A 26,581-nucleotide genomic window follows, 5' to 3' on the forward strand; every position below is an offset into this window, starting at 1 on the left:
GTGGCGCAGTGGCTGAGAGTCCGCCTGCCAGTGCAGGGGACGCGGGTTCGAGCCCTGGTCCGGGAAGATCCCACATGCCATGGAGCAGCTGGGCCCGTGAGCCACAACTACTGAGCCTTCGAGCCACAACCACTGGGGCCCGCGTGTCTAGAGCCTGTGCTCTGCAGCAGGAGAGGCCACCGCTATGAGAGGCCTGCGCACTGCAGCGGAGAGTGTCCCCCCCCTCGCCGCAGCTAGACAGAGCCGGCGCACAGCAGCGAAGACCCAACGTAGCCAAAAAAAAAAAAAAAAAGATGTCCAAATCCTACCCAAATAGGCCAGAGGCTGCTTTCCTGAATAAATTCTTACAGGACCCACTCAGTCAGAAGCGGGGAGTCCTTCCTCTGAACTCCAGGAATGCTTTAGTTGTAGCCCTCATGTGGTCCTTAGCGTCTCCTGTTTTGTGCTTATGGTGAGTGTACGCTTCACTTGGGGAGATGCTCCCCCTCCTCATGGGCCAGAGCCCTGGCCCAACTGTCTCAAGATGCCCTCAGTGCTTAGCATGGTGCCCTGCCCAGAACAGGTGCTTCCTAAACATTTCCTGAGTCATGAACAACCCTCTGTGATTCTGCCCAGTTCTCTACTGCAAGCCTCCGGAAGATGTGTACACAGAGCTGCGATTCTCCAAAGAGAAAGGGGGTATTCAGGCCATTTCCAAACTTTAGCATCTTCACTCGGCACCCTCGCTGTTGCTATGAGGCAGTGAGCTGGGAGGAAGCAGCACCTTCCAGGGGAACTGAAGGGGAAAGAAACAAACCAGCAGACAGGATGGCAAGCCACTGACTGAGAGGCTACCTCAGAACATCCACTTTCCCATCTTCCCATTGCCTATTTCTCAAACTGTTTCACTTAGGTATGATGTCACCCCCCAGGTCATCTAAGGGCAAGGGTCCTCACTTCTCCTTTGTAGAAATCCATTCAGACATGTGATTGTGGGTTAGTTTACAGCAAATCAGGGCTGCCCATGAGGAAGACAAGAGAGCAAACCCCTTTCTTAAACAGAACAGCCAATGCCAGAGGAAGGGCTGAGTCCAGAGCCTGACCCCAGGGCTGGGCACCAACTTCTGTAAGTGAGTTTTATCTCTGAAAGGAAAGCAAATCCTCCCAACCAGAGAAACTGCCCAGCGGCTGGAACACAATGGCGGGCTGGCGTGAGGAGCCCTCAGAAAGGCCCAGAGCGTGGATGGGTGGGTGGCCATCTGGGATGCAAGGAATCCTCGAAGCAGGACCTGCCCAGCATTCCCCAGAGAGAAAAAAACCACCAAGCACACAGCTCTCCTCCCTTCTCTCTTCAACACAGATACAGAGACCTGTCAGGTACATCCACTTGGGAAAACGATAATTATAGTCAGGCCCTGCCTGGTGAAGATATGCAGGTCACCTAAAAGCCTCTCCGTCAGGGTGAAATTTTAGTGGCATGGATTTAAGAGGAAATGTTTCCATTCAAAAAAAAAAAATTCCTAAGAGAAGGAAGATGTTTCCACTGGTCTTCAAACAACGATTCGCTACTGTTAAGTGTTATCTAGATATGAGTCATGACGGGGCAGGGACGTTTCCCAGGAAGAGCCAGAGAAGGGAACAGCCCTGGACAGAGCAGACCCACAGTCAGCCGGCTCTGCTTCAGCGGCTGGAGACCAGGAGGCTGTCTGTGAGGCTGACCCCAGGCTTCCGTGAGAACCAAGACAGAAGAGGCTCCTGCAGGCGAGGCTTCCCGCTCATCAGTGGGTCTGACAGGCAGGTTGTTTCAGCTGATCTGGGCACAGGGAGGGTCCTGATTACGTCTGGGGGCCTGCACGTCACAGAGAATGACACCGTGGTATGGGGCAGTCAGGCAACACAAGGAGAGCCTGTTATGATGATAGCTGGAGAAGAAATAAAATTCTTGTGGCCATTAAACAATCCAGAAGACAAGATTCTCTACCTTCCGGGCATGCAATGAACCACAAAGTAAACCCTGAAGCAGAAGGCTCCCCAGAGAAGGGGACAACAATCGAACAGGAAACAGGACCCATGTCTTTCACAACGACCAGGGCTGGACCCAGCTGGCAGGGGCCCTCCTCTAAGGGCCTCAGGACCGGGAGGAGGTCCATTTGTTTGAGAAGCTGCACACAGAGAAGGCACCGAAGTCCTGGGGTCCCTTCAGATGCTCTGTCCAAAGCTAGCAACTTCTGGTAGTGGCCATGGGAGGGGGCAGAACAGAATCATGAAAGAACGCTAGACCCACACGCACGGAGCTCTCCGTCCAGGTACTGGCTGTGCCCCGTGAGCTGCAAAACCTGAGCCAGCCTCCCTGCTGCCTGCGTAGGCCCCCGGGGGACAAGGAAGGGAGCGGGAACAGAGGGAAGCTTCGCCCCTTCTGTCACCAACACCACAGAGCATCTCCAAGGTGATGCTCAAAGAGGCAAAAGCTGGCCACGCAGTCCTGGCATTTGGGACTAAATAACAGGATCCCACCCACCCAGAAACTCCGGGTGATGGCAGGACATAAAAAGAAAACAACCCATTGTTAAAAAAACCATCAATTCTATGGGTATTTATTTTATGGTTTTATTACTGTTTGTACTTTGCTGTATTTTTTTTTTTTTTTTAGTTTCTCAAGATAAACAAGCTATAACTAGATCAGGTCAGTTCATTTCCTCCTGTATTTATGTATTTCCCATCTGCTCCAGAAAGGGCCCCGGGTGGTAACCTGTCCTTCCAGCAAAGTGACAGATGGGGTGAAAGCCCCTCCCAGAAAATACATATCTAAGCTCTCACCGTCTGCCCTAACCTGTAAGAGTTAACACACCTGCAGGAGTTAACTCACCTACAGGAGCTAACTCACCTGCAGGAGCTAACTCACCTGCAGGAGTTAACTCACCTGCAGGAGTTAATGCACCTGCAGGAGTTAACACACCTGCAGGAGTTAACCAAACTATGCAGGGCCCTGGGCTCCAGGAGCCAGAGGGGAGAAAGCACTGTGTATGGGCTGGAGCGCAGAGGGAGGGCGGTCCAGCGAGCCGAGAGCCAGACAGGAACAGGCAGAGGCAGCTGGGGGTGGGGAAACGTCAAGGCCCAGCCTGTGCTGGCAGCACTCAGGGTGGCGGGTAGGTTAAGGACAACAGTGACATAAACCAGAGGCCCCAACACTCCTCTCTCCCAGGAGAGCAGCCTGGCGGCAGTCTGGGCAAAGCTGGTGCAGGAGCCAGAGAGGAAGCAGGACCAGCCCTTGCAGCTCCCAGAGGTTGCAGTGATCAAATGTCAGTGACCTGGATAAGGAGGCTGAGGGGACACAAGGTTGGGTAGAGATACTTACACCTCTGAAAACAGACCAAGGTTCCAAAGGGACAGATAAACCAGAGAAATGGCTAACAAAGCAGGGGTGAGTGGAACACAGAATAAAAGGCAGATTTCTACCCAGAGAGAGAGCAAGGCCAGCTACTCCCAAACTTGGGAGAAATCCACTTTTGAGCGTTGACGGATTTCAGCTCTGGGGACACCCTCAGTGGTGCAGCAGGAAGCGACAGGAGAAACAGAGAAAAGGTTTAAGCAGGATTTGGCTCATTGTGTGAGAAGGGATGAGGGAGGCCTCGGTGAGCGAGGGTTACACCCAGAGTTCAGGTAACTATAAGAGGTGATTAGCCCTGGGGAAGCTAAAGACAAAACGAATCTAACCAGTTGCAAAGGATTATAGAATAATGACCCAGTGTTTAAAAGAAGGAAGGGGAAAAAAAAGAGATTGTCCCATCTGGCCGTACCTCCTCAGAACAGGTGATGCTAGTTTTGGGTCTTTATTTTTCCTTTATGTTTTGTTTAAATTTTTATTATGAAAATTTCCAAATCTATTCAAAAGTATACAGGGTAGTATAAGAAGCCACCATGTACCCATAATAACCCCAGCTTCAGTTTCAACAATGATCAACATCTTGTCAGCATTGTTTCATTCTTAAAAAACAACTTAAAAGAAAATCCCAAACATCTCATCATTCAGGTGACACTTCTGAGGCCCGTTTTAGCTCTACGATCCTACAGCTTTGAGAACTTAGTTAAGAGGAGTAAAACGGGCACAGATGCTGTAACCTGCCACTGACCAAAGGTTTAAACAAAGAAAGCCAACTCAAATATTGACTTGAAGTGTCCAACCCAGCATGATATTTAATTGCCATGCAAGAAAAAGGTAAATATATACACACTGAGAATATTTAGGGAGCACCCACTCTACATCTAGCACTGCCTGAGGCACAGGAGTGAATAAAACAGAAAAAAATGAAATCCTTGTCCTAAGGATGCTTCTTTCTACATTGTCAAGTTTTGGCCAAAGGCAAAACATCTTCCAGATTTAACCCAGCTCTCCTAAAGTCAGAGGCCAATTTGACACGAATCACAACCCAGTGTCACAAAGCAGTGTCTATCCCCCCTTAACTAACAAATTCCTTTCTTTTAAAAATGGCATTTGGAGGGGTCTTGCCACACTGGTGGCAGAGAAGGAGTTAATTTTCTGGCTCTCTAAACTTTTGATAATGCATCAAAAACCGTAAGTAAATGTATCACTAATATGTAGATGTACTTATTTATACTGTATACATGTGCAAATATTTTCTGAACATTATGAAACATACAATTATGAATTTAAAAAGAAAGCTAAAAAATAAATATCTACAGAAGTTCTAATACATCCACCTGCACCCTAATAGATGGTCTCCCCCCACCCAGGGCACATGCACCCCATCTTGGAGACCAGCGCTCCACCTCCTCTCTGTCACCTGCCTGGCTAGAGCCTCTGTCAGTTCCCGACTACGGGCAGCAGTAAATACAACTGCTAACCGGAGCGCCTGCAAAAGCCCGCGGCGCCCAGGACGCAGGGTAACAGCGCCGGCCCAAGCTGCACACGGACTTTCCATCCAGGGGGAGACAAAAATACTCCGCATCGCCCTGTGATGGAAAGAAGCGTGCCGGGGAGGGCAGTACAGCACAGGTCACAGGCACCCGGGCTAGTGCCGAGGCCAAGCGGACTTGGGGGGGCTGCTCTGGAGGAAGGAGACTCTAGGCAAGGGCCCCCGGCAGGCTAAGGGCCTGGCTCATGGGAGGCAGTCTGTCCCGGGACCTCAGCTAGAGTCCCTGCGTGCCCTCCAGAGAGGCCCTGGAGTCTGACATGCTGCTCTCTGACTCATGCCAGGAGGGGAAACACGGCCCGGCACCGCCTCTGGCATCTAGCTTGCTCGGGCTGCTGGGCATACCCTCTGCATTGCGGGTCCCTCCCCGGTGAGCCGGTTGGCTGGACAGTGTGACAGCAAGGTCCCTGCCAGCTGCTCAGTCTGGGGTGCCTCCGGAGATTTTCAACACCTTGATCTCAGCTACAAGATCTAAGCCTTGCACAGGATCATAACATACAACCCTGGAACGATGAAATGTACATTCTCGTCAGTGACACCGTCTATGAGACATCTGTCCATCTGAATGTCTCCAGGTCTCAATCAATCCTCAGATAATACTAAGGACTTACTAGCAGCGAGGCCCTGTGTTAAACGCTGCTGAAAACACAGAAACGACAGTGACTAGGTCTCCTAAATGCACAGAGCTCAGTGCGTGGCTGGGGACCTAGTGGGGAAGTGAGCTATGCGCGTACGAAGAGGCAAAGGAAGGGGGGGTGCCACTCAAAACGCAGAGTAACCAGCACAGCCAGGCACCAACCAACTGGAAAAGAAGTAGGCCAACCCGCAGAACAGGGTTCAGGAGAGCCTCCCCGGCCAGGCGCTAACCCTTCAGTTTCTGAATTAGGGGTGAGGACTCTTGGGGTAGCAGCTGTCTTCTAACCGAAATGGGAGTGTTTCATCATTTTAACCACCAGTTGCTGTCAGCCGAGGGATTCAGGGAGCGACGTGGAGTCTGAGGACGGCGAGGGTCCCTCTGGGGAAAGTGCCTCTGAAGAGCGGAGCGGTGAGCAACGAGGGTGGGACGAGGAACGTCACTGTGGACAGGGGACGGCGGGCACACAGGCCCGGGAGGCTCGGCCGGGGCACAGGACGGCGAGTTGGGTGGAAGACAGAGTCATGGGTGTAGAGGCCTGGGTTCAACCCTGTGCCACCAGAGTCTCTTGCCAAAAGTCCCAGCTCGTGGTGGTTTGGGAGACTCATGGGAAACAGCAGGTTGGAACCAGACCCCAGAAGCCCCCGAGAGCCAAGCTACGTGAAGACTTGGGGCCTTCCAGAGGGACCCTGGAAGGCTTCTGGGAGGAGGAGGGATTCGATCCGAACTCTGTGTTAGGAAGACTCATCATCCTCCCCCTCTTTTTTTAACTGGGGACTTTTGCTGTCTAAACTAGAGGTGACAGACTCTGGATTCGGGCAGTGACATGGACAATGAAAGGAAGAAATGCGCGTGTGCTGGGCAGCATGGACAGAATGAGCAGAAGCTGCTGACCGGCAGGATCGTGGGGCACAAGTCAAGGATGACACCGAGGTCCAGCCGTTCCTCCAACAGGCATAGGGCCCGGGAACAAACGCCACTGTGTGTCACGGCCCGAGGGGAACACGGTCTGTGTAACCTCGGTAAGTCACCGCCTCTCCTGCACCAGGTACTGCGTCGGGCGATGAGTGAGTTAGGCTCAGGGACCCGGGGAACCTGGGGGGCGCTGGAGTGTCTCAGAGGTGAGGAAGCAACCGCGTCTGCAGTCTCTGTGATCTGGGATTCCCACCCCTCCCTCCTTAAACCATGGCAGCCCTGCTTTTATCTATTTCATATATTGGGGTTCTGCCTAAAACTGTCCTGAGGAAAGGAGGCCATAACCACTGGACTATACCTCTGTGCCTTCAAACCCTGCAAATCCACAATTCTATTCTCTTGTCTATTAAAAGTTTCCAGCACGGTCTAGAACAAGACTAACTTCCAGGGCAGACAAAGCCTTTTACTCTTTAATTTTCTAGAAAGTCACAGCTGTGTAGCAAGTGATCTTATCACTCGCCGCATGGAGCTGAATCAAAATCTGTTGTCGTTTCAGCCCGCTGGTAGTAAAGACAGCGTGTGAATGAGATAGGGGATGACCAAGGAGCAATGATACGGAAGAAGAACCAGCTCTGTCCTCAGTCTTGCTGGATAACCTACAACCCTCCAGGCCCCCCTGGACTAAGAACCCTTCAAGTTCAAGAAGCAGAGCCAAGCCATTAGGCGCTCTGGCCCTGAAGCCAAACTGCCTAGGTTCAAACCCTGGTTTGGGAGACTTAATCCCTGCACCTGTTCCTTTACCTTTCGTAAAATATGGATAAAAGGAGGACCTACCTTACAGGGTAGTTGGGAGGATTAACTGCGTTAACAGATCTGAAGCACCAAGAACAGTGCCTGGCGCTGTTAGCTGTCATTACGCTCTATCCTGTCCCTCAGCTGACACTGCCCTGCTCTGCAGCTGACAGCTAAGCCTGGAGGGAGAAACGAGCTCCTGGAGGAACTTTCTCTTTACTCTGGTTAACAAAAGAATAAATGGTACTCAGGGCATTTTGGCCTTACGTATATGGACATTTTCTCCACTACAAACCTGTGGGAAAAGTGCCAACTTCTATAGCGGCCAAATAAGTGTGCAAATGGACAGATAATACATTTAACAGAAGTCCCTCCAGAATGAGGAAATGGTGCAAAAGGCAGCCACATTTCCTCCTGTGATGCCCTAACTTCTTTTCGCTTATCTTTCCAAAGCATGAAATCCTCATTTCAACAGCTTTTGACTAGAACACATGAACCCAGAAGTCCATTAAAACCATACACTAATAAAAATAATTTCCAAATCATTGTCAATTTCAACAATTTTAAAGCAGAACATGCCCAAACTTAAAAAAACATATATTGAAATATATAAGAAGCTTGGTGAACTGTTCTGAAATAGACAGTTGTTCCTAAATATCCAACAATAGGGGAAAGGTAAATAAATTATGGCATATCCCATAAACCATATAAGGCAGTCACCTTCAAAACTCATTTTTTTTCAAAAGTATGCAACAACATGAAAAAAACTGTTCATGATATAACTTAGGTGATTAAAATTAAATTATCAAAAATTTTATCTTCGATTAAAAATATACACCTAAGCTTAAAAAAAAAATCTGGAAAAACACAAAAAGGAAATACATGAAAATGTTAATAATATTCAATCTCTTGAAGAGAGGTTTTTGTTTTTTGGGGTTTTTTTTGGCCATACCATGTAGCTTGCAGGATCTCAGTTCCCCGACCACGGACTGAACCCGGGCCACAGCAGTGAAAGCCCAGAATCCTAACCAGTAGGCCACCAGGGAACTCCCAGATTTCTTTTTTATAGTTCACAAATTTTCTATAACAAGCATAGATTTCTATTACAACATTAAATATATATATTATAAAAATGATGTCTTATTGTATACTGTATTTATATAAATATATAATTTTATTTATACATACAGACTTTCTGAGGCAAATGGTTTTGACTTAGATATTAGACAGCTTTCAAATTTTTATTTAAAACTTGAAAACTACATGGAGCCACCAGTCCTGAAATCTTAGATTCTAGAGACACGACGCTGGCCTCCAGCCAAATGTATTCTTCTGCAGCAGCGAAACAGTCCTCACCTCCAGCTAAGTTTTTGGCCAAAGAAAGTGCCATCCCTCCAAGCCGGCCAAATTTCAGGGAAGGCTCTGTCATATTTCACCCTTCCCTCTTGATTCCACAAAAGTTATGACTAATACCTGTGTCGCCTCCAACACAGTTAAGAAATTCTAAATGTTAGGATGTGAGAAAGCAGAAAAATGAACCGAACTCAAATTATGTGACCCTTTTCTCTTGTCACTGTGGTACAAATTATGTATCACCTCGAGCTTACACAAACTAGGATTTCTTAAGAGCTGGCATTCAGCATTTTAGATGAGGAACGGGCGAGGAAATGGCATGGAGTTGCGGACACAAGCACTGGTAAGTTTGCCTCTACCTTCTAGTTCATCACGTCCAGCTATGACTTCAGGGCTTGTGCTTGTTTAAAAGCTCTCCAAAGCTCCTTTATAAGTACTAGAACATTGAAACTCAAACTCAACCCCTGGCACCTTCTCTGTTCCCTGAGCGTCAAAGCAAAGTGACTCTAATGTGTTTGTTTGGACATCAAGTTGGACCGATAACCTTCAATAAAAACTCTGGCATCTTTGATCTCCCTCCTGACTGGCCACGGCCTGTCAGAGAGCAGAGCTTGAAGAGGACTTAGGATAACTACAACTCTGAGCTGCCTTAAAGGATGTTCTTTTGTATTTTCTGAGACAGGAGTCTAACGCATTGCATCATCCAAACAATACTGTTCACAAAACGTGATTAATTCTGTCAACACTGACAGAATTTGGTTATAACAGATAGTAAATGCAAAAGAATAATGGACATAGGTGGCAAATTTGCACAATAAATTCAGCAACCGACCTTAAAAAATTATCTATTCCCCCAAGGTTACTGAGTGTCACATCTAGAAATTACTACTATTCCTACAGTCTCACTCTTTCCAGAAAAGTGAAACTTCAAGGGAGAGAGGAGAAATCCCCAGCTGTAATGACAAAACAACATGATCTTTCCCCAGCCCCTCTTCCAAACTTCCACAGGACAGCTACATCAAAAACCAAAGATGTAGCCAGCCCTGGATATCAAGCAGGACACTGTGGCATGCGGTACACTGTCAGCTATTCTGAACCAGAAGCAGAGACAGTTATGAACACTTGACCTTTGTGATATAAATAGACACCTGTCTCTACCTGCCTTTGTCACAAGTATCTATCTCTTAAATGCCCCAAATTTAAAAGCCCAGAGATTCTTTTTAGTCAGTCTGCCCACAACAATAATAAAAATACTGCCAAGCTATGCATAACAGAGACGGGAAGGAAATAGGTCAACATGCTTATAATTGTGAGAGAAGGGTGATTTAATAAAAGTCTTTTCATTTTACAGCAAATGCAGAAAACAGAAATCTGTAACACATGGTCTATGATGCGTCTATCTTATTTTAAGTGAGGGAGGGAGGTAAGAAGTGTGCTGCTCTTCAGGGTTTGCTTTTTCTAGTCACAGAATTTTAGCTGTGAAAGACTTTGGTCTAATGCAGTCTTTTCCAAATGAGGAGTCAAGTTTCATACTGGGAAGGGATTCTCCCAGTTGAGTCAGAATAAGAAAGTCTCCCAGGACTGGCTCTACCCTGATGGCAAGCGAAGGTTCCTTTGAAAGTCCCACCTTCTCAAGCCCACCCAACCAGACTGTCAACTCAGACCTTAAGTTTTAAGCCAATCTAACCTGCCACCTCCATCTGAAAATGCTGAATCAAACCAGAGGTTTTGACTGGCTTTTTGTTTGTAAGTGTTAAGCAAATAATTGTTTACATTGAGATAATCACAGGTGAAATTTGTGTCAGAAACTGTGAAATTTAACCAGTTTCTCTTACGCTAAGCAAAGGTCAAAAATAAAAGTAAGGATATTAACAGTTAGGGCACTCTGTATATTCCTGCACCAACAAGAAGCTTAAAAGTCTGAACTTTCAAAGGCAAGGGCACTTTTATAATGGTCTTAGTTAAGCTCCATAACCTTGAAAGCGAGTGGGGTGGGGAAGGAGTTTGCAATTCTAACGTACACACTGATTAGCAGGAGCATCTGTCTCTAGGTTCTCGTGCACGTGTTCATTCAAGTCACCGTCTAGGCTACAAGGTAATAGATAACATGATTTTTGCTTCCTAATTTCAAAACATGCCAGGCTCTTTAAATCACTCCATCACGGCCATGTGCAGCGGATATGGGCTCTCCTCTGCAGGCACCGCGAGAATTTCCACATGGTGGCAACCGGCTTTTGATGCTGCCTTTGACCCTCCCGCGGGCGCCGCGCGCAGGGGCCACCGTCACGCCGAGGCTGGGAGACCGCCTGCTCCGATGCTTCCACGCGCGGTCCGAGCGCGCCTGAAACCCCGCCACGGAGGCCGCGGCCCAGAGAGCACCGTCACGGCCCCGCGGGATCATTGCCTGGTATCTGCAGCTCCGGGTCCGGCTTCCCGCCGGGCCGGTCCCCGCCGCCACACAAACAAGGACCCGGTCCGGCGGCGCGCGTCACACGCACCATGCCGTGCACCAGCCCCAAGCCCGCGCCGCCCGCGGGGAGCTGCGGGCCGGCATCTCCGGCTCCGGCACAGGAAGCGGCGGCGGCAAGGGCGGCCCGGAGGCCTCCACTGCGGCGGGAACCCGAGGAGCTGCGGGGCAGAGGCCGGAAAAGCGGAACGTCCCTGCGAGCCGAGGCCCTGTTCGCGTGCCTCCGCTGCGGCCGCTACCTCCTGGGCTCGGGCCGGCAGGGCAGCCTCAGCCCCGCGCCCCGCCGAGACGCCGGCGCCGCAGCGGGCACGGATGCGGCTCCCCGCGGCAGGAGCACTCACCTCCTCCAGAGGCTCGGCAGTCCACCGCCGGCTGTCACCGCAGCCCACTGCTGACCCCAAGCCGACTCCGGATCCTATTTAAGGGCGCCGCCGCCGCTGCGTGCGCTGGCTACGCCCCAGACCCCGCCGCCTTGGAGCCAGGCTGCGGCGGGTGCTCGTACCGCGCCCGCCCCGCCCTCAGGCCCCGCCCCCACAGCAGGCCCCGCCCCGCCCGCCGAGCGCTCGCCTTCCCGTCTGGTCGCGCGCATGCCGGGAGGGCACGGAGAGGCCCGGGGCACACGTATCTCTAGTCGTCCGAACTGCCGTGGATTTCATAACGAGTCCGAGGAAGGGCAAGGGGTAGATTGTGGTGGCTCAGCCCGGAAGGCTGCGGTGCCGCGGCGGCCGCGAAACGCCCTTTTGCGTCTTCCACCCGCAACCGCGTGCCCCGCTGACTCCTTGGCGGGCGGGGGCTTTTGCAGGGAGGGGCCCTGGGGGCCCGAGGACTTTCCTTTCCTATTTTCTTTGGCAGCGACGTGCGCCACCCCTTTTAACCTGGTTTCACTACGGCCCCCACATAGAGTTTCGCCACACTCCCTGGCTGGGAAGGCTCTGGTCTGGATTTCTGCAGAGCCCTGGACATGAAGCAACCCGGACAGGTGAGCCCGGGTACAGGTGGAGCAGAGCGCAGGCTCGACATCGCTCAAGGGCAGTGTTCACCTGACAATTCTTGTGGCCTGTCCACTGCTCAGTCCTGGCTGTGCGATTTTGAGGGCTTCTGTCTGCGAGCATGCGATGCCGATTTGGGGCTTTCAGAAGCCAACGCAATATTTTTCAGGCTCGTAGCCCAAATGTTATTTTTCCTCTTAGCACCTGTGGCCTGCCAGTATCCTTAACCTCTAATACCGGTGGTCCCAGTTACAGTGGCGCTTGTGCCCCGCAGTGCGTGGAGGGCTCTTATCTAGTACTGCTTGGAATTGGAGGCAGGAGAAGAATTATTGTTATAATAAACACCTCTACTAATGACAGATAAATTTTACTGAAATATTTCACACACATTATCTTATTGAATCTTCATCATAACCCTATGAGGTGGGTGCAGTCATTATTCCCTTTTCACAGATGCAGAAACTGAGGCCCAGAGAGGTTGAATGCTAGTGAGGGCAAAAGTCACTGGGAACTCAGGCAGTCGGCCTCCAGAGCATGTCCACAATAGTCAGGCCGCGCAAGTGTACTTGTACACTATACAGTACAGTACAAGTGTACTTGTACTTAATATTCTGGTGAACTTGTGCTCATGGAGACCTCAAAGCGGACTGCAGCTGACTCCATGATAATCTCTTAAGGACTTCCCCTGGGCTTCTCTCACTGCTCCAGAACATCTGAACGTGGCAACAGTACTTGTTTCCTGCACGGAGGTCCACTGATGGTGAGGCAGCCCACACCCCGGCGGCCTCTGTAACAGCTCACTTCTCCTAGGCCCCCTTCTCCATCTAGATCTGCTAGATCTTGACTCTCCATTTAAAGAAAAAAAATGGACTCCACTTTCGTTTGTATGGGTTTCCACTTGCTAATCCTGGATTTAGATCTCTGCCTGTGTCTCCTTCTCCCCACCCGTGATTTCATCATTGCAGCCCCTCCTTTGCCCCCTGACTTCTCCTGACTTCTCCGGGTCCTTCAGCCCCGGTGCCTCCTCAGATGCTTCCCAAGGTCTGTGGTGCATTAGTTTGCTGGGGCAACCATAACTAAGTGCCACAAACTGGGTGGCTTAAGCAACAGAAAAGTATCGTCTTACAGTTCTGGAGGCTAGATGTTCAAAATCAAGGTGAGAGCAGAGTTGCTTCCCTCTGAAGGCTGTGTGGGGAGACTCTGTTCCAGGCCTCTCTCTAGAGCCGTCCTCTCCCTATGTCGCCTTGTGTGGCTTTCCCTCCATATGTGCCTGTGTCCAGATTTCTCCTTATAAGGACACCAGTCCAACTGGATTAGGGTCCACAATAATGACCTCACTTTAACATGCTTACCTCTGTAAAGACTCTATCTCCAGATAAGGTCACATTCTGAGGTCCTAGGGATTAATACTTCAACATATAAATGGGGGGGGGCCCTCAATTCCACCCATAACATGTCACAGTTGTCATTGGCTGCCTCCTCTTCTCCCTTCCCTCTCCAAGGACACTTTTCTCCTAATGAGCATGCCTGTCCCTGGGTTCTAGCCCTTAATTCAGGCTCTAGATCGGGACCGGCACACAACCGGGGATTGCATCTCGATTCCTAGCCCGCTGGCAGAAGCTACTGTGTGACGCTGGGAAGCAACTTCACTCCCCAGAAGTTCAGGTTTCCCCTCGGGAATTAAGGGGGCTAGATGAAATCATTTCTCAGGTCCTTTTGGGCACTAACACTTTTTTTCTTTTAACATCTTTATTGGAGTATAATTGCTTTACAATGTTGTATTAGTTTCTGCTGTATAACAAAGTGAATCAGCTATACATATACATATATCCCCATATCCCCTCCATTTTGCGCCTCCCTCCCACCCTCCCTATCCCACCCTTCTGGTGGTCACAAAGACTTTTTAAAAAACCTTTGCTCCGTAATCATTTCAAAAGCGGTGACAGTTTATGGGGTTGTCCTGTGACCATCAGATACAGACCTGATGGGTGGCAGTATTGCACAGAAGTTGAGAACACAGGCTTTGGGGTTGGGCCAACCTGCATAAAGCCCCATTCCATCCTCTGTAAAACGAGATTAAGAGTATGTACCTTAGAAGGGTGTCACAAGGATTGCCATCCTCTGGCCTCAGTCTTCTCATTAAATGAAAGTTCCAGACTCCACTGTTAGGGGTTCCATTTTGTGACTCGCGTAGAAGTAGGAATCCAGTCTCAAACCTCTTTTCTACTTTATTTCTTCCAAACGCCTCTCTACCTGAGCGACCAAGAGCCAACTGGATGTTTCAGTGCAACGAATTTCCTAACAGAAGCTTGAGTTTTCTCAGTTGTTCTCACCCCCATTACATTTTGGCTTGATTAGAATTTTGTGGCTAATTCCAGCTAGATCTAAATCTACATCAATCTTCTAGAGAAGCTAAAGTGAGTCAAAGTCCTCCTTTGGAGACAAGCTGAGGGGCAGGTTGACAATGGCCTTGTCTCCAAAGCCCTCACTTGCAGTTGCCCCCTGCGAAGTTGTGATGATTATTAATCGTCTACATCTGTTGCTTTTGAGCATGGTCCTCTGAACTAAGCCACATCAGTTAATAATGGCTGGATTGTAAAGCAACTATATTCCAATAAAAAAATTTTTTTTAATGTATGAACAATTAAAAAAAAAATGGCTGGGACTTCCCTGTTGGTCCAGTGGGTAAGACTATGCGCTCCCAATGCAGGGGGCCCAGGTTTGATCCCTGGTTGGGGAACTACATCTCGCATGCATGCCACAACTAAGAGTTTGCATGCCGCAACTAAAAGATCCCGCATGCCGCGACGAAGATCCTGCGTGATGCAACTAAGACCCGGCACAGCTAAAATAAATAAATTAATTAAGTAATAATGGCCAATGTGCTTTTACTTCCAGACCTTGGGAGGTGGATGGTTAAAGAAAGGGTTGGCATCAGTGGCTGGGCGTTTGTCACTCAGTCTGTTTGGAGGCTACGTCTACGTTAGACATACAACCATCTCCCCCATGAAACTGTAAGTGTCTGGAGAGCAGGCACCATATCCTATTAATCTTCATAAACCACCACCACCCCGCACGCCTATGCAAGTCCTAGCATACTATTTACGCACAGTACATACTCAGTTGTTGAACTGGACGTACTTTTCTAACTATTCACACATGATCAAACAAGCGTGGATCCAGGTTTTGTGGAACTGGAAGTTTATATAATTTAGAGGGCCTCCTTAAGAAAATTACAAAGTTGAATACAAAAGAGAACGTTTCTATAGATTGAAACAAGAAATAATGATAAATTTCAAATTTTAAAACTTTGTAACACCATACATTTCACAAAAACTAGGAGAAATCTAAACATTTTATTAATTTTTTCCGACCTCTATAATAAGTTTTTACCCCTACCATTTTGGCTGCATACTCATTAATTGCTTCTTTATATGAGATTTTTAAAAAGTTTATTTATTTATTTAAAATAATCTCTATTTTTAAAAATATTTATTTATTTTTGGCTCCATTTGGTCTTCATTGCTGCGTGCGGGCTTTCTCTAGTTGCGGTGAGCGGGGGCTACTCTTCGTTGCGGTGCGCGGGCTTCTCGTTGCGGTGGCTTCTCTTGTTGCAGAGCACGGGCTCTAGGCGCACGGACTTCAGTAGTTGTGGCACATGGGCTCAGTAGTTGTGGCTTGCGGGCTCTAGAGCACAGGCTCAATAGTTGTGGCACATGGGCTTGGTTGCTCTGTGGCATGTGGGATCTTCCTGGACCAGGGCTTGAACCCGTGTGCCCTGCACTGGCAGGCGGATTCTTAACCACTGCGCCACCAGGGAAGTCCTAAAATTTATTTTTTAGAACAGTTTTAGATTTACAGAAAAATTGCAGAATTTCCATAAACTCCACATCCAATTTCTGCTATTATTAATATCTAACATTAGTATGGTATATTTGATTTTAGTTTTTGCTTTTTTAAAAAATTTTTTTATTCTTGAATTTTATTTTTTATTTTTTTATGCAGCAGGTTCTTATTAGTTATCTATTTCATACATATTAGTGTATATATGTCCATCCCAATCTCCCAATTCATCCCACCCCGCCCCCCGCTCTCCTCCTTGGTGTCCATACGTTTGTTCTCTACATCTGTGTCTCTGTTTCTGCCCTGCAAACCAGTTCATCTGTACCATTTTTCTAGATTCCACATATATGCGTTAATATACGATATTTGTTATTCTCTTTCTGACTTACTTCACTCTGTATGACAGTCTCTAGGTCCATCCACGTCTCTACAAATGACCCAATTTCGTTCCTTTTTATGGCTGAGTAATATTCCATTGTATATATGTACCACATCTTCTTTATCCATTCGTCTGTCGATGGGCATTTAGGTTGCTGCCATGACCTGGCTATTGTAAATAGTGCTGCAATGAACATTGGGGTGCAGGTGTCTTTTTGAAGTATGGTTTTCTCTGGGTATATGCCCAGTAGTGGGATTGCTGGGTCATATGGTAATTCTATTTTTAGTTTTATAAGGAACCTCCATGCTGTTCTCCATAGTGGCTGTATCCATTTACATTCCCACCAACAGTGCAAGAAGGTTCCCTTTTCTCCACACCCTCTCCAGCATTTGTTGTTTGTAGATTTTCTGATGATGCCCATTCTAACTGGCATGAGGTGATACCTCATTGTAGTTTTGATTTGCATTTCTCTAATAATTAGTGATGTTCAGCAGCTTTTCATGTGTCTCTTGGCCATCTGTATGTCTTCGGAGAAACGTCTATTTAGGTCTTCTGCCCATTTTTTGTTTTTTTAATATTGAGCTGTGTGAGCTGTTTACATATTTTGGAGATTGATCCTTTGTTGATTCATTTGCAAATATTTTCACCCATTCTAAGGGTTGTCTTTTTGACTTATTTATAGTTTCCTTTGCTTTGCAAAAGCTTTTAAGTATCATTAGGTCCCATTTGTTTATTTTTGTTTTTACTTCCATTACTCTAGGAGGTGGGTCAAAAAAGATCTTGCTGTGATTTATGTCAAAGAGTGTTCTTCCTGTTTTCCTCTAAGAGTTTTATAGTGTCCAGTCTTACATTTAGGTCTTGAATCCATTTTGAGTTTATTTTTGTGTATGGTGTTAGGGAGTGTTCTAATTTCATTCTTTTATATATACCTGTTCAGTTTTCCCGGCACCACTTATTGAAGAGACTGTCTTTTCTCCATTGTATATCCTTGGCTCCTTTGTCATAGATTAGTTGACCATAGGTGCGTATGTTGAAGAACCCTTGCATCCCTTGGATAAATCCCACTTGATCACAGTGTGTGATCCTTTTAATGTGTTGTTGGATTCTGTTTGCTAGTATTTTGTTGAGGATTTTTGCATCTATATTCATCAGTGATATTGGTCTGTAATTTTCTTTTTTTGTAGTATTTTTGTCTGGTTTTGGTATCAGGGTGATGGTGGCCTCATAGAATGAGTTTGGGAGTGTTCCTTCCTCTGCAATTTTTTGGAAGAGTTTGAGAAGGATGGGTGTTAGCTCTTCTCTAAATGTTTGATAGAATTCAACTGTGAAGCCATCTGGTCCTGGATTTTCGTTTGTTGGAAGATTTTTAATCACAGTTTCAATTTCATCACTTGTGATTGGTCTGTTCATATTTTCTATTTCTTCCTGGTTCAGTCTTGGAAGGTTTTACCTTTCTAAGAATTTGTCCATTTCTTGCAGGTTGTCAATTTTATTGGCACAGTGTTGCTTGTAGTAGTCTCTTATGATGCTTTGTATTTCTGTGGTGTCCGTAACTTCTCCTTTTTCATTTCTAAATTTATTGATTTGAGTCCTCTCCCTCTCATCTTGATGAGTCTGGCTAAAGCTTTATCAATTTTGTTTATCTTCTCAAAGAACCAGCTTTTAGTTTTATTGATCTTTGCTATTGTTTTCTTTGTTCCTATTTCATTTATTTCTGCTCTGATATTTATGATTTCTTTCCTTCTACTAACTTTGAGTTTTGTTTGTTCTTCTTTCTCTAGTTCCTTTAGGTGTAAGGTTAGATAGTTTATTTGAGGTTTTTCTTGTTTCTTGAGGTAGGATTGTATTGCTATAAACTTCTCTCTTAGAACTGCTTTTGCTGCATCCCATAGGTTTTGGATGGTCCTGTTTTCATTGTCATTTGTCTCTAGGTAGTTTTTGATTTCCTCTTTGACTTCTTCAGTGATGTCTTGGTTATTTAGTAATGTACTGTTTAGCCTCCATGTGTTTATGTTTTTTACGTTTTTTTCCCTGTAATTTATTTCTAATCTCATAGCGTTGTGGTTGGAAAAGATGCTTGAAATGATTTCAATTTTCTTAAATTTACCAAGGCTTGATTTGTGAGCCAAGATGTGATCTATCCTGGAGAATGTTCCATGTGCACTTGGGAAGAAAGTGTAATCTGCTGTTTGGGGATGGAATGTCCTATAAATATCAATTAAATCTATCTGGTTTATTGAGTCATTTAAAGATTTTGTTTCCTTATTAATTTTCTGTCTGGATGATCTGTCCATTGGTGTAAGCGAGGTGTTAAAATCCCCCACTATTATTGTGATACTGTCGATTTCCTCTTTTATAGCTGTTAGCATTTACCTTATGTGTTGAGGTGCTCCTATGTTGGGTGCATATATATTTATAATTGTTATATCTTCTTCTTGGATTGATCCCTTGATCATTACGTAGTGTCCTTCCTTGTCTCTTGTAACACCCTTTATTTTAAAGTCTATTCTATCTGATACGAGTATTGCTACTCCAGCTTTCTTTTGATTTCCATTTGCATGGAATATCTTTTTGCATCCCCTCACTTTCAGTCTGTATGTGTCCCTAGGTCTGAAGTGGGTCTCTTGTAGAGAGCATATATATGGGTCTTGTTTTTGTACCCATTCAGAGAGCCTGTGTCTTTTGGTTGGAGCAGTTAATCCATTGACATTTAAGGTAATTATCGATATGTATCTTCTGAATTACCATTTTCTGAATTGTTTTGGGTTTGTTTTTGTAGGTCCTTTTCTTCTCTTGTGTTTCCCACTTAGAGAAGTTCCTTTAGCATTTGTTGTAGAGCTGGTTTGGTGGTGCTGAATTCTCTTAGCTTTTGCTTGTCTGTAAAGCTTTTGATTTCTCCATCAAATCTGAATGAGACCCTTGCCGGGTAATCTTGGTTATAGGTTCTTCCCTTTCATCACTTTAAATATATTGTGCCACTCCCTTCTGGCTTGTAGAATTTCTGCTGAGAAAGCAGCTGTTAACCTTATGGGAGTTCCCTTGTATGTTATTTGTCATTTTTCCCTTGTTGCTTTTAATAATTTTTCTTTGTCTTTAATTTTTGTCAGTTTGATTACTATGTGTCTTGGCATGTTTCTCCTTGGGTTTATCCTGCCTGGGACCCTCTGCACTTCCTGGACTTGGGTGGCTATTTCCTTTCCCATGTTAGGGAATTTTTTGACCATAATCTCTTCAAATATTTTCTCGGGTTCTTTCTCTTTTTCTTCTCCTTCTGGGACCCCTATAATGTGAATGTTAGTGCATTTAATGTTGCCCCAGAGGTCTCTTAGGCTGTCTTCATTTCTTTTCATTCTCTTTTCTTTATTCTATTCCTTGGCAGTGATTTCCACCATTCTGTCTTTCGGGTCACTTATCTGTTCTTCTGCCTCAGTTATTCTGCTTTTGATTCCCTCAGTGTATTTTTCATTTCAGTTATTGCATGGTTCATCTCTGTTTGTTTGTTCTTTAATTCTTCTAGGTGTTTGTTCTTTAATTCTTCTATGTCTTTGTTAAACACTTCTTGCATCTTCTTGATCTTTGCCTCCATTCTTTTCCCGAGGTCCTGGATCATCTTCACTATCATTATTCTGAATTCTTTTTCTGGAAGGTTGCCTATCTCCACTTCATTTAGTTGTTTTTCTGCGGTTTTATCTTGTTCCTTGATTTGGTACATAGTCCTCTGCCTTTTCATTTTGTCTTTCTGTGAATGTGGTTTTTGTTCCACAGGCTGCCCGATTGTAGTTCTTCTTGTTTCTGCTGTCTGCCCTCTGGTGGATTAGGCTATCTCAGAGGCTTGTGTAAGTTTCCTGATGGGAGGGACTGTTGGTGGGTAGAGCTCTGGTGGGCAGAGCTTAGTAAAACTTTAATTGTCTGCTGATGGGTAGGGCTGAGTTTCCTCCCTGTTCGTTGTTTGGCCTGAGGTGACCCAGCACTGGAGCCTGCAGGCACTTTGGTGGGGCTAATGGTGGACTCTGGGAGGGCTCACGCCAAGGAGTACTTCCCAGAACTTCTGCTGCCAGTGTCCTTGTTCCCATGGTAAGCCACAGCTGGCCCCTGTCTCTCCAGGAGACCCTCCAACACTAGCAGGTAGGTTTGGTTCAGTCTCCTATGGGGTCACTGCTCCTTCCCCTGGGTCCTGATGTGCACACTACTTTGTGTGTGCCCTCCAAGAGTAGAGTCTCTGTTTCCCCCAGTCCTGTCGAAGTCCTGCAGTCAAATCCCACTAGCCTTCAAAGTCTGATTCTCTGGGAATTCCTCTTCCCGTTGCCGGACCCCCAGGTTGGGATGCCTGATGTGGGGCTCAGAGCCTTCACTCCAGTGGGTGGACTTCTGTGGTATAACTGTTCTCCAGTTTGTGAGTGACCCACCCAGCAGTTATGGGATTTGATTTTATTGTGATTGTGCCCCTCCTACCCTCTCATTGTGGCTTCTCCTTTGTCTTTGGATGTGGGGATCTTTTTTGGTGAGTTCCAGTGTCTTCCTGTTGATGATTGTTCAGCAGTTAGTTGTGATTCTGGTGCTCTCGCAAGTGGGAGTGAGTGCATGTCCTTCTACTCTGCCATCTTGAACCAATCTCTGGTACATTTGTTTTAATGAATTTTTTTTTGGCTGTGCCAGGTCTTAGTTGTAGCACGTAGGATCCTTGTTGCGGGGTGCAGGATCTTTAGTTGTGGCGCACGGGATCTTTTAGTTGCAGCATGTGGGATCTAGCTCCCCAACCAAGGATCGGACCTGGGCCCCCTGCATTGGGAGCGTGGAGTCTTAACCACTGGACCACCAGGGAAGTCCCCAGTATGGTACATTTGTTAACATTAATGAGCCACCATTGATAGTTTTTTATAACTAAAGTTTATACGTCACTCAGATTCCCTTATTTTTTACCTAATGTCCTTTTCCTGTTCCTGAGCAGACACTATATTACATTTTGTGGTTGTATCTCCTTAGACTCCTCTGGGCTGTGACAGTTTCTCAGATGATCCTTGTTTTTGACCTTGACAGTTTTGAGAAATACTGGTTATTTTATTTTGTAAAATGTCCTTCTATTGGGATTTGTCTGGGGTTTTTCTCACAATAAGTATGGATTTTGGGGAGGAAGACCACATATGACATTTTTATTATATAATTTTCTATAGAGAGAATAGAAGGAAAGTTCATTCTTTTCCTTCAACATGGTTGATGGAATTTTTTTTTAATGATAGCTTTAATTAGCTGTTGATGAGAACCAGATCCAGTGCTTTCCATTTTAAACAAGCACTGATCAGAAGAATTTTCAGTAGTATGGCTTCTGGCTATATACCTTTCACCCCGTGTTTCTCTTTCATTGCCCAAATACTTCCAGATGCCTTAGGACAGGTTGATAAGGAAATATGAGCACTGGCCCTGAGCTTTTCTGCCAGGATACTGCGTGAGTTGGCAGAGAGAATAGTCCTGAAGGCTTTCTTACACTTTGAGGTTATAAATATGCATGCAGTTGACTGAACATCCCATATATATCTCCCCAAACCCACAGTAATATATGCCCAACTCCAGTTCCCCTTAGCTGGGTGCCAAAAACGACCTGACCACTTCAGCACTGCCAAGGGAGGGGTGGTGACAGAGGGGACTTGGAGTAGAGAGTGGCAACAGTGTTAACTGATTGCAGTTAAATTATCTTACTTTTGCAAATTTTGCAGAAACATTGAACTATGTGAACATGTTGCTAAAGCCCTTCCCAGGTCTTACAAGGGGCTGCTGTAAGGAGGGGACCTGAAAATTAAGCTACGTTAGCTTCACAGTTGGCAGGACTTTTTGCAGAGCTACTGTGCTACTGGTCAGATTTGCTAGTGCAGCTCTCTTGTGCTTCCAGCAATAGGGAGGGAGGATATTTCTCCAAACTGACACTGTTCTGGAGCTACTGATGATTATCACATGGTCTTTAGTTGCCCTAATGAAGCCATAGTCCTCCCGTCTCCCACATCCCTTTTATTTTATTTTTTATTTTTTATTTTTTTTAACATCTTTATTGGAGTATAATTGCTTTACAATGGTGTGTTAGTTTCTGCTTTATAACAAAGTGAATCAGTTATACATATACATATATTCCCATATCTCTTCCCTCTTGCATCTCCCTCCCTCCCGCCCTCCCTATCCTACCCCTCTAGGTGGTCACAAAGCACCGAGCTGATCTCCCTGTGTTATGCGGCTGCTTCCCACTAGCTATCTATTTTATGTTTGGTAGTGTATATATGTCCATGCCACTCTCTCACTTTTTCACATCTTACCCTTCGCCCTCCCCATATCCTCAAGTCCATTCTCTAGTAGGTCTGTGTCTTTATTCCCATCTTGCCACTAGGTTCTTCATGACCTTTTTTTTTTCCCCCTTAGATTCCATATGTATGTGTTAGCATACTGTATTTGTTTTTCTCTTTCTGACTTACTTCACTCTGTATGACAGACTCTAACTCCATCCACCTCACTACAAATAACTCCATTTCGTTTCTTTTTATGGCTGAGTAATATTCCATTGTATATATGTGCCACATCTTCTTTATCCATTCATCCGATGATGGACATTTAGGTTGCTTCCATGTCCTGGCTATTGTAAATAGAGCTGCAGTGAACATTCTGGTACATGACTCTTTTTGAATTATGGTTTTCTCAGGGTATATGTCCAGCAGTGGGATTGCTGGGTCGTATGGTAGTTCTGTTTTTAGAAACCTCCATACTGTTCTCCATAGTGGCTGTATCAATTTACATTCCCACCAACAGTGCAAGAGGGTTCCCTTTTCTCCACACCCTCTCCAGCATTTATTGTTTCTAGATTTTTTGATGATGGCCATTCTGACCGGTGTGAGATGATATCTCGTAGTTTTGATTTGCATTTCTCTAATGATTAATGATGTTGAGCGTTCTTTCATGTGTTTGTTGGCAATCTATATATCTTCTTTGGAGAAATGTCTATTTAGGTCTTCTGCCCATTTTTGGATTGGGTTGTTTGTTTTTTTGTTATTGAGCTGCATGAGCTGCTTGTAAATCTTGGAGATGAATCCTTTGTCAGTTGCTTCATTTGCACTTGAACCACCGACTCTGTTAACTTTATGAGGGAGAGCTAGTCCACAGCTGCGCAGGCAGTGACTTCTCTGGGTTTGCCCCTCTTCCTCCTGGGTGAGGGTCCACCAGGTCTCCTAGAGGCGCTCTCTAGGCCCTCTCCTGGCTTTTCAGGGCTGCCCCAACACAGAGTTGTTGGATGACGACAGGGCTTCCAGACTCTATCCTGCACTCCCACAACACTAGACTTTCGTTTCTTGAGGTGGGATGAAGATTTTTTTTTTTAGTCCATCAAATAGAAATTGTAAGTACCCCAATCTTCCAATTCAACTGGGTTCTCATTGTCAACCAATAAAATTCAAAGTCTTTATCAGAACTTCTAAGACGCCCTTCATAAGATGCTGGTTGCTTTTCTCACCAGCCAGCTCTCTGACCACTCCCCTCTCCAGCTGCATGGAACTACTTGCAGGTTAAGAGCTAAAGTTTTGGAGTCAGACCACTTGGATTCAAATTCCACAATTTACTGGTTGCAAACCTAGGGCAAAAAACCCTCTGGACCCTAGCTTTATTATCTGCCAAATGAGTATAGTACTGTATTTTGTCCAATCTAAATCAAAATCAATTGTAAGATGCACCATTACTTTATGTACCCCTGAAAAAGAAAAAAAAAAATGTTGCGCATTATAACTGCAAGACATCATCTGTTGGGTGATGCATCCTATATTGATTAGCTTTTATAGCAAATCACCTTAAAACTAAGTGGCTTAAAACAATGATCGTTTATTAGCTTATGATTCTGTGGGTTGGCACTTGGGCCAGGTTCAGCTGGTCAGTTCCTCTGTTAATCTCTCTTGGGCTCTCTCTTGCAGCTGGTCAGCTGGTGGATAAACTGGGGCTGGATGGTCCAGGGATGGCCTCGCTCACACGTTTGATGGTTGTCAGGCTATTTGCTGGGGTCCTTTAGTTTTCTTCCACACGGCCACTTCAGTTAGCTAGTTCAAGCATGTTCAATCGGTGGTCTCAAGGCTCTAACTCTGCAAAGGGGACAAGCCCCAATGTACAATTGCTTTTCAAACCTCTGCTTGCATCATGTTTGCTGCTCTTCCATTGGCCAAAGCAAGCCACATGACCACGTCAAGAATCCATGTGGGAAAATCCATTCCCTTAGGTATAATCTTTCCTTCCTCTGGAGGTGCTCCCACAGCTCTTTATAATGTTTCTAGTATAGGACTTGTCACATTCAATTGTGATCACTTGTTTGTGCAACATGCACACATATAGAAAACTACCCAAGGACATGGATACAAGGAGGAGAACCATGGTGGCCATTTTGCAAACTATCTACCTCACATCCTGATTCTAGAGATGTAAAAAATAAAAAAATCTGGAAAATTATGCAGCTAAGAATACACAAAATATAGTAATAGTGATGGACTAGACTTGTTATGGTGATCACTAGACTTATTATGGTGATCATTTTGCAATATATACATATCAAATAATTATCTTGTACATCTGAAACCAATATAATGTTATATGTCAATTCTGTCTCAATTTAAGAACATAAAGGAGAGAAGAAACATATTTGCTAAAGGGAACATAGAGTTTAAGAATATTTATTTTGTCTGTAGCTTTAACTTATAAAGATGGGAGAAATTAGAGCATGTATAAACCTATAAGCTTTGAGTCAGAAGCCAGCAAAATGGAAGAGATTGAAAATAAAATGGGAACAGGGATTATTGGTGGAGTCAGACCTCAATGTTGGAAGAGATGGGAGGGAAATGTTTTTGAAAACAGGTAAAGCTTCTAGCAGAGGAAAAGACCTTTTTCTGGGACTGGAGGGAAAGAAGTACAAGAGGATACAGATAAAGTTGGAAGATATTAGAGTTGAAGGAGAAAGGAATCCCACCCTTTACTCTTATGACTAAAGTAAGTCAAATATTCTCCATTCTAAACAGTAGATGCTCACAAAGCCTTCCCCCTCAGCCCCCATTTCCTTCAGAGATTACAATCCTGCAGTCCTTTTGTTTTCACAGAAGAAATAATGCTCTTGCAGGAAAAATAACGCTTCTGTGGGTTTTTGCCAAGGAAATAGTTCCTTGATCAACCTGAAAACATGTAGGACTGCCCAGTTCAACGGACGACAATGGTATACACAGCTTTCCCTAAGGAGTTTCTGCTCTGGAGCATTCCTGGCAGGTCCACCGTTTGAGCCCTCCAGCTGTACATAAACTTTACTGAGTCCACACAGTTTATAGAACTAAAGCTCCCAATTCATAACCACTACTGCTCTGACAAACCACAAATTCCTGGAATGTCACTTTAAACAGTTTGGGGTGATGAGATGAAATATATCACCAAGAGAGCTCCTTTCAAGGTATTTAAATATGAATCACAGTCTTGTCTTCCATACGTGGTGCTCTCTTTTCACTCAGTAATCACTCAGCCAACCTAATACAGGAATACTTAAGCCAATATTTTTGAAAATGTGTTTTCTGCTTATTAGAAGAAAACTATAATTTCTGAAGAAAAGAAAATCCTATATCTGATTCCTGAATAAACACTGGGAGAGATATGGATAGATAGGTAGATGATGCTGATAGATAAATAGATACGGATGGATGGATGGATGGATGGATAGATGTGTCTGGAGTATGGTAGGCTCTTTTGGGGCTGAGTGTCACCTTCTATCCAAGAAAGGACCATTATGTTAAAAAAGCGGTGTCTCTCGTGACATATGTCACAGAGTGCTTGGCACCAAGCACTTAGTATAGCGCTTTGTGCCAAGTGAACACTCTATAATTACTAGTATTTTTGCTTCTCTTTGGAAAGCCTTTGTATCTATTCCTCTTTCTACCTACAACCCCTTAAATTCTTATTTATCGTCCAAAACCTAACTGAGGCATCACTTTCTCCAGGACACGTGCACACGTGCACACACACACATTTCTTGTTCCCAGAGCTGTGCTACCCTGCACTTCAGACGCAGGGCCTTTGTTGTAACAGGTTTGTCTATGCTTCTAGGCCTGTGGCCTGGCTTTGAGCTCCTTGACAGCAAATACGCAGCGTCTAGACATCTTCCAGCCCCATGCCAATGCAGTGCCTGGCACTTGATACACGTTTATTTAATTGAACTGACAGGTCACCTCCAGGAGAACTGCTTCTCATTCCCTTAGGTATAATCTTTCCTTCCTCTGGAGGTGCTCCCACAGCTCTTTATAATGTTTCTGGTAT

At 45.5% G+C, this 26,581-nt stretch overlaps 1 protein-coding gene across 1 annotated transcript in view; it reads right to left on the reverse strand.

Annotated features, from left to right (window-relative positions):
• ACSL1 (acyl-CoA synthetase long chain family member 1) overlaps positions 1–11,551 on the reverse strand; it is a 68,019-nt gene extending 56,468 nt beyond the window's left edge. The window contains exon 1 of the mRNA XM_061177540.1: positions 11,413–11,551. The gene's annotated coding sequence lies outside the window, so the exon portion shown is untranslated. The remainder of the gene's footprint in view (positions 1–11,412) is intronic.
• Between the last annotated feature and the right edge of the window lie 15,030 nt (positions 11,552–26,581).

This window comes from Eubalaena glacialis, chromosome 20, assembly GCF_028564815.1.
Source record: "Eubalaena glacialis isolate mEubGla1 chromosome 20, mEubGla1.1.hap2.+ XY, whole genome shotgun sequence".
Lineage (NCBI taxonomy): Eukaryota > Metazoa > Chordata > Mammalia > Artiodactyla > Balaenidae > Eubalaena > Eubalaena glacialis.